Raw genomic sequence first — 9,156 nt, 5'->3', positions numbered from 1 at the left:
ATCATTCTTCCTCACCATACTTGTTTCCCCCCATCATGACTCCCCTAGGTCTTCTTTCCTATGCTTGCCCCAAGCTAAGCCTATATAACTAGCCCCTCATTTCAATGCACAAGGGAAGGAGCTCTTGGTGGTGGTAAGGAGAAGATTTCAAATATGAAGTTTTCTATCACAAGTTTGTTGAAGTTAGTCTTTTTTTTAGTAAAAATCAAGAGGTCGACTAATCCCGTTTCCTATCGGTGTTGAGTCACTCCATTTGAAGAAGGCACCCCGTAGTGCCTCAAATCAGAGCTCAAGAACAACTCTCGGGAAGACGTTGTAGAGCGGCCCTAGTAGACTCATCAACAGGAAAAGAAGACCAGAGCAGAGGAAAACGAAAGAAGATCAAGCGATCGATTGATCCCTTTTCCTACCGATACCGGGTCACTCCATTTGAAGAAGGTATTCCCTAGTGCCTCGAGTCGAAACTCAAGAACAACCCTCGGGAAGGCGCTGTAGACTAACCTTGCGGATTCACAGACAGGAGAAGAAGACCGAAGGAGAGAAAGACGATAGGTAAGACCAATGAACTTTCTCTTCCTATGTTACATTTCCATCCCCCTTTCCCTAATCGGCCTCTGTTGGTTTATTTGACTTTATTTCACTTTTCTTTACTTTAAATAGCTTCCTTTTAACTCATAAAAAAAACAAAAAAATAAAAAAAAATTTCATAAAAGACACAAAAATTCAGAAAAATTTTCAAAGAAAATTCAAAAATTTTTAAAGCTTTGAAACTTATTTACCTTTGAAAATTTTTGAAGAAAATCCAAGAAAGTTTCTAACATGTTTGGCAAAGGTTAGATTTGTTTCCCTACATTCAAGATTTTCAAAAATACATTCTAAAGTCATATCTTTAAAACCATGACTTTCGTGATTGTTGTCTAAAATTCTGTTGTATTCGGAAGGACATTGGAAGATTCCGGAAAATCATTGGTCTCGACCAAGACCTTAAACTGGTTTTTCCCCCCCACACTGGTCAACGTTTGACCGGCTCACCATTCCCAAACTGGTTCACCCCAGTTTTCTCCATTTCGCTTGTATATTATTGTTGTATCCATAAAATTCACAAAAAATCATGAAATTTTCAAAAATTCCCAAAGTATTTTCACATTTTGGTTTCAATTGATTTCATTTGTGTTATTTTGAAAATTCGGGAAAAATATCAAAAATCATTTTCACACTTAGGAAAAATCACAAAAATATCTTTTTAGGCACAAGAAAAATTCATTCCAATCCCGAACCAATCCCAAAAACCTCCCGAAATAGTATTTTTGATACTTAAAAAAAAAAAAAACCTATAGATTTCAAAATCCTCGGGAGCGTATTTTGTATCCTATTTTCGATTTTCCTTCCCGATGATTGCCAACGAGAACATTGACTCTTCGGAGTACTAGATTGCCCCGGTTCTGAGGGAATACCTATATAGTATTTTCATTTTGTTTTTGACTTTTGAAAGGGAGTGATCTTTAAAGGCTTATTACATTTATTTCAGGAAAACTCTTTATTAATCTGGTACCATTCGTAAGAACGGGCGTGTAGGGGGTGCTAATACCTTCCCCTTGCGTAACCATACTCCCGAGCCTAACTTTGGTGACGTAGACCGATTCTACCCCTAACGGGGTAGTAATCAAGTGTTCTAACCACACTTCAAAAAGTTAGTGGCGACTCCACCACACATCGTTTTTTCACGAAAATTCACATTTTCAAAATACACATTCATTTTTCCCAGTTCGCAAGCCGAACCCATTTTTAAACCAGAGATTGGTTCTCTGGGCCGGGTCCGGGACGTCGCGACACTTACAATAAATGCATATTTACGAGAAAAAAATTTGAAATAATTATTTGTAATTTACAATTGGATTTATTTGACACTAAGCATATGTTTAATTAGTAGCATGGATTTTCTCTTTTGATAACCAGGAAACTCCAGCCACCATCGCATCACTTTGGACATTATGGTGCGACACCAAAACTGGGAGGGTGAAAGCCGCCAACCCGTTGACGCATCCATGTTAATTCACCGGCATAATGCCTCAAGGGAGAATTGAACTCATGATCTTCGGGTCACCAAAGTCATAAGTTGTTTTTACCACTTGAGTTGTTCCGACTTGGCATAGCATGAATTTTATGTTTGGGACTTGGAGTTGTGTGAATTCAAACAAAATCCAATAGTATTAATTTTTTTTAAATTTAATTCAAAATTTTGAACGTGATAATGTTGTAGAATTTTTTTTAAAAAAAATTGTATAATTTTGTTGTAGGAGCTTAATTTCTTGAAAAACTTTGAAAAACTATATTTGTTGAACATCAAAAAATCTTCTTTAATTTATGTACATTTAGAAGAACCATGTAATTCTAGTAAGTATATTTCTATGGAAATCTTTTTCAATTTGAGTACATTTATGGACATTAAAGGTTTTGTAAGGTTGTAATAACTTGAAATAGAAATATTTTCATACCATGATGAAAAAAAGGAAAATGCATAGCCAAGTATGGTATTCAACAATAATGGAAATATTTTTATAATAATAATAATAATAATAATAATAATAATAATAAATATAACTTTCAAATTTAAGCCTATATAAATTCCGAGACATCAAAGCTAATGCTCATGTGCAATTTGTTTGAAGAAGTGAAGAGTAGGAAAATGATTCTCACTGCAGTATTAAAGTTCCTGACATCAATGATTGATGGCTCGCTCATTTTAGGAGATTTCAACTACAAAGAGTTTTGCTGGAAGCTGAAGGATGAGAGGAAGGTCTTTGCTTGTGGCAAGTCGCTGAAACTCTCATAGAATAATCAATCACTATTATATGGTATTTTTTATGATCTATTTTTTAGGTTTTGCATTGTTGTAAACTTTGCAAAAATATAAATAAAATGAAAACAACATGTTTGGGTCTCACAATTTCCTCTAGCGGATTGAAATGCACGGAATGAGAGTTTTTTTTTAGTGAAATTGATTGTATTAACCTTTTCCAATGTGTGGATCATGATGTTAGTAATAATAATTAATTACATTATATAAGCATAGAATAGTCTTTTTCCCTTTTATTCTTGTAGATTATATAAATCATCTTTTATCTCCTATAGAATCCTAATGATAATTCAATGAAAACTTTTTCTTTTCCCAATCTTTTGCCCATCTTTGATTCTATCACATGAATGCAAATACATTTGGCCCACTAGACTTCAAAGTTATTCTATGCGGTGGAGTTCAAATTTTTTAAGAAAGATAGTATTCTCAAAAAAAATCAAATGAAGGTTTCTTAATTTTACTTTGAATAAGTTGGATGCATTGATTATTTATAAATACCGAATAAATATGACATGTATCACACGTAAATAATGACTAAATTTCATAAAGCACCGAACAAAACCGCACTTACATGCCGGGAAGCAGTGCATCTAAATTTCCAATGTTACAATCTTCCGATTTTTTTTATAATAAATATCTGTATTTGAACTTAATATTGATAAGAATATAAATGATAATTTCATTTTTTTTAGTCGATCAGGAGCGAAATCCTAAACTATACAACACGAGGAAGTCCATTTCCCAATTCTCATTCCATACCTCTACCTAGCCTCACCAATATGCAAACTTGAGACCTCTAATATAAAAGTTCTGGTGTCACAAATTAGAGAGACACATTTATATTTTGTTTGGTCTGCAAAATAATTATTTTTTAGAATAAGATGGAGTTTAATATAAAATTTTTTATTCTTGTTGCGGAATTAAATACCAAAGGAACATACATGTCCATCATAAGACAAACAAGCATTTTAGGATCAATAAATTAATGGAAGCATATAAGACAAACATGTTCATCTTGAATGAATGCATATTTACGAATTTGCCATATTATTAGAAATGTTTTAAATGTTTGTGCTTGGCTGATAAATGTTTTACTATTTACTTAGATTATAGATTCAAATAGAAGTTAAATTATTATTTTACAAAATAAATTATCTAAAATATTATTGTTAGGATCGATAAGATCTATTATCCGTGTGGATCTGATCCTAATTGTCATTAATCCGTCACTTAATTGAGTTACATTAGAAATATAATTTGTTCATTTGATTATCTATATAATCTAGTTGGAAAATGAAAATTTGAGGAGGAATCTCAATACAAAAATACACCTTATTGTACAAACATATAGGTTTAATTTTTTTTTCTAATTTTTTAATAAAAGTAAATATTCAAAGAGCATTCCAAATTCTCTACGTTTCCTAGCTATTGTCTTATAATACAATACAAACATAAATTCGAAGTTTATAGCAAGTCATTAACTGAAGAAGACGGAAGGAAAGGAAAATAAGAAAAAAAAATTAATTTTTACAAAAACAATTTTCTATATCAAATACCATTAAAAATAAAAAATAAAAAACTTATTCTAACATGATTAAAAATTAAAAAAAAATATTAAAAATTTTGAATTGGGTTGTTTGGAAATTTCTAGAATTTTGGATGGGATGGGAGTTGTAATTCTTTCTACTTCTTGAGGTATAATGATAGACCGAGAGGCCCGACTATAAAAAATCAGCAAAATTTTTTGTCTAACAATCTCATAGATAGAAGGAAATAGATCCAATTTAGTCCACACTCTCAATATTATGCCTTGAAGCTAACCTTCCCCCCCGCGGGGGGGGTTTGATATGATTTGAGAAAGAATGACCGAAAAATTAATATGACACTTTCAATGACAAGAAAGTATTAGGTAAAGCGGGTCTATCACATAAATTATGGATTAAACCAATTAAAACTTAACAATGCATACAAGTGCAAATAAGTAATTTTTTACATTTAATTTTAATTCTTTTGAAAACCCTAACTCTTTAGTGTTTTCTACCTTCACCCTCTCCTTAACGGCAGCAGCCGTGAATTTTTCGCTTCTCCAGTTTCAAATTCCTCTTCTGCAAAAGTTTTCAATTTCTGCTTCTCCATTTTTGAATTTTTTTAACCTATGTGATAGTTTTGGCCTTCACCATATATGCATATACATTAATATCTCCATCATCTTAAAATAAGTTCACAGACTTCAACTTATCTTATTCACCCATCATTTGATCAAAACACTATCATTACACCCATTAGACACTAACCACAATTAAGATTAAAAAGGCAAGAGACCCTACTCATGGATCTCATCAAGAGGTACACATAACATCATGCATAATACTTTTCCACAACATCTAAATTAATAGGGTGTGGCAGGTCATCTCCATCCATATTGGCTAACAACGATGCTCCTCCTAAAAATTCCTTCTTTACAACACAAGGCACTTTATAGTTTGGAATCCATTTCTCACGAGGATCCTTATAAATTGGAAAAATCTTCTTTAGGACTAGTTCTGCTTCCTGAAACTATCGAGAACGCATTGTACCCAATTTGACTATTGAAGTGGGATCTTTATTAGGTACAATTTTTTTTTTCCTCGACATTTTTAATATTTCAGGAGGTAGGTCCACCTTTTCTTTTTTATACTTTTTGCCTTATTGACTAGATTCTCAAAGCCAATTATCAGTTCGGGTCATTTCTACTGTTAAAATCATTTCTTGTACTCTCATACGAAACACAAGCAAAACAAGATAAGATTCGACAAAAGTGATAGGTAAAGTATGATGTAATTTGATGGACACATGTATTGAAATGTATTTTATTCAAATTTAAAATAATCTAAACAGGAAGAATTTATGGGGCACCGCCCTTTTATAAAAAACAAAAATGAGGAAATTCATAAACACCCCTAGGATTAAATTGATCTCATCACCACTGGGTACTTAAGCACAGACCAAATATTTAATTTAGTATCTACAAAGATAGGATAAACCTAATTTTCCATTGCCTGTGCCAGATTGATCCCCCACCAAAGTTGACAACTAGTCGATTTTCCAACCTAGTATGGAATTCTACTAATTGAGTATCCATTAAATTCTATAAAAATTCACGAAATGTATTGCATTCCTCTATTGAAAAATCTTATCTTTCCTCATAACAACAACAATGTGATCCTACATCGCAGAGTTCCCTTTCCATTAATATTCCCACTTGATGTAATTCTTTAAAGACATCATACAACGAGATTCGGACTTGCCCTATCCTTTCTTTCATATCTTCACTAGTTTCCTTTCCTATGGTATTTATTGCAACCCCTCTATGGTTGGGCAATGGATTACAATGCACATGGGTTCCTTTTCATCATCAAAAGTCAACCACCCTGCATCCCTCAAAGCTTGCACTTTATATTTAAAGAGCCAACACTTTTCAATCGAATGGCTTGGCGCCCTAGCATGATACTCACATCAAGCATTAGAGTCGTACCCTTTTGGGTGAGGAGGTTGCAAAGGTGCCTTTGGTATTGAAGCAACTAGCTAAATTTTTATCAGTTGTGGGAACAACTCTGTATAAGTCATCAAGATGGGGTGAATTTTCATTCTCCTTGTCTCCCTTGGAACTCTTCTTTCTGAGGCTTGAACATTTTGCTATTGGCGAGCCCAAAAAAATCATTTGTGGTCACACAACCTGCTAGATGTTTACTGTGGGGCTATGCATTGTACTATAATTAATCCATCCAACATTATTTTCTCTATAAGGGTGACCTTGTATTGCTTGTACCTCCCCATCCTTCTTTTTGTCCATTCCATCTTTCACGGCTTCCTACTCAATACTGGAGCTGCCCATCATTCCCATATTGAATGCTCCTTCAATTCTCTCCCTAATATTTACCAATGACTGAAATATGGATCTTTAAGGGTGTTGACAAAAAAAGAGATCGTCTCTTTATCCTTAACCGAGGTATAAACTTGTACTGCTACTTCCCTTCATCGATAGGTATACTCCTTGAATAACTCGTTCATTTTCTTCTATATTTTTTGTAAGGTCAACCTTTTAGGAGCCATTTCGATTATAAGCCTACACTGAGCAATGAAGGTGTTGGCCTTACAAGGCTTAACATCTTGTTTTGATGCTAAAAAACAAGTGGAACTTAACATATTTGTTTAAGTGATGTATTTTTAGGACTCAATAATGAATGCAAGGTTAAAAAACCCATGACTCTAACAATGAAAAGCTATTGACCACAAATCTGACATTCCCATGCAACCTGTGCTTCTGTATAATCTTGATTTTGCCCAGGAATGACTAGAAAAATACATGGCAGATTTGAAAGTTGAACTTTTACCAAAAACTCGTCTCCTTAAACCCAAAATAAAAAAATAAGAATAATAAAAAAATAAAAATAAAAAAATAAAACCTCACAACCCACATTCATAAACCTCATATATGCACACACTAAAAACGATATTCATTGTACAACTGTAGTAGATATTTCTGCTTCTTCGCCCAAATTTCTTGCTAATTGTTGGTGTATTTTAATATTATCGTATTATTTTATTGTTGTCTTGGAAAAGAAGCATGTACCTTGGATTGGGTGATGCATCCACATTTAATCATGATCTTTCATTCATGTATTTGATAAATGCATAATTTATTATATAAATTTATCTTGGGTCTAAGTATGTATTTACTTAAATTATACATATCATATTTATTAAGTACATGGAGAATAAGGGTCATTTTCTGCCTATAAATAGACCCTTGAAGTGTTAGCATAATAGACCAATTTCTTCTTTTCATTCTCATCATATTTTTCTTATTTCGAATCCAAAGAGCATGTGCCACAAATAGAAAGATATGTCTTTAAAACCTTGATCACTCGAATTCGCATAGAGGAGGAGGCAAGAGGGCAAAATGCAATTATGCAAGAAAGTGGTAATACCAATAACGGCAATACCACAAAGGTAAATTTTATTACTTCCGAACATAATACTTTACCCAAAGATCTTTTTCCTAAAATCCCTCAATTAAAGCCTAAGAGAAGAAATATGAAAAATAACAATAAACCTCACAAAATGAACAGGGGCAACCCTGATCAAAAGAATTTGAACCAAGGACCTCCTTACAAGCAAAACAACAATGTTTGTAATGTTTGTGGCAAAAGTGGGCATATTGCTCAAAATTGCAAATTTCGAAAACGTGGACCTATTCCTCAATCTAATATTATTGAGAAACAATTTATGGCTATGTTTACTGATATAAATATGTTTTTCAATATTGAGGGGGGGTGGGTAGACTCAGGTGCTAATAGGCATGTTTGTTATGATAAATCTTAGTTCAACGTGTACACTAATTTTTTAGGAACCAAAAACTATGCTAAAAAATAATATTTTGAGATGAAAGATTTAAGTGAGGCTATTATTATTTTAGGCATCAAAATTACAAGATGTATATTTCTTAATCAATCGCATTATATTGAAAAAATTTTGAATAAATATGACTATAATAATTGTAAACATGTTATGTCACGCCCCGAACCCGCAGATAAGTCCCAGGTGTGATTATAATAACCTAACCTATTTCTGTATCAATTCAAACATACATGATACAATACAATAAGAGGGCCGACCCCGCGAGGTACACGGATGCCCTATACATATACACATATACATTCATACTCATCAGTTACGTAGCGAAAAATGTTTCATCTATCTATATAACATACCATACCAAAGTCTATACAAAACTAGGATATACGAACCTATATAATACTAAGGTATACAATCCCATAAATACTGTACACACTCCGCGTGTCTACAAAATCCATCACGACAACCCGGTTACAAAATCTTGTACCTAATCAGGTACTAACAACAGCTAATGAAACCCTCCCTTCTGATTACTAGGATGCTAAATACGACTACCTGATAAACCTAAAAACATTGTACGTACATTAGGGTTAAGACACCTCTCAGTAAGGAAGAAAACAGGTTATATTAGTGTGTGGCATACCAGTGTTATTTTACATAAAACATAACATCATGCAATACGATACAGTTCGAAACATTTTTATACAGTTCTAGTATTTTCACAAATCCATTCCAATACATACGATACCCAAAACATATGGTCAGTGTCGTCACACATTAACGCAACTACACTATGAAATCCGAAACTTCATAGCGATTACATTGCCAATACGATGTACCTTACACTAGTACGCAACTACTCCATGAATTCGAAGTTTCACAGCGATTACATTGCCAACACG

The sequence above is a fragment of the Malania oleifera genome, chromosome 11, assembly GCF_029873635.1.
Source record: "Malania oleifera isolate guangnan ecotype guangnan chromosome 11, ASM2987363v1, whole genome shotgun sequence".
NCBI lineage: Eukaryota > Viridiplantae > Streptophyta > Magnoliopsida > Santalales > Ximeniaceae > Malania > Malania oleifera.
This window is presented reverse-complemented; position numbering follows the sequence as displayed.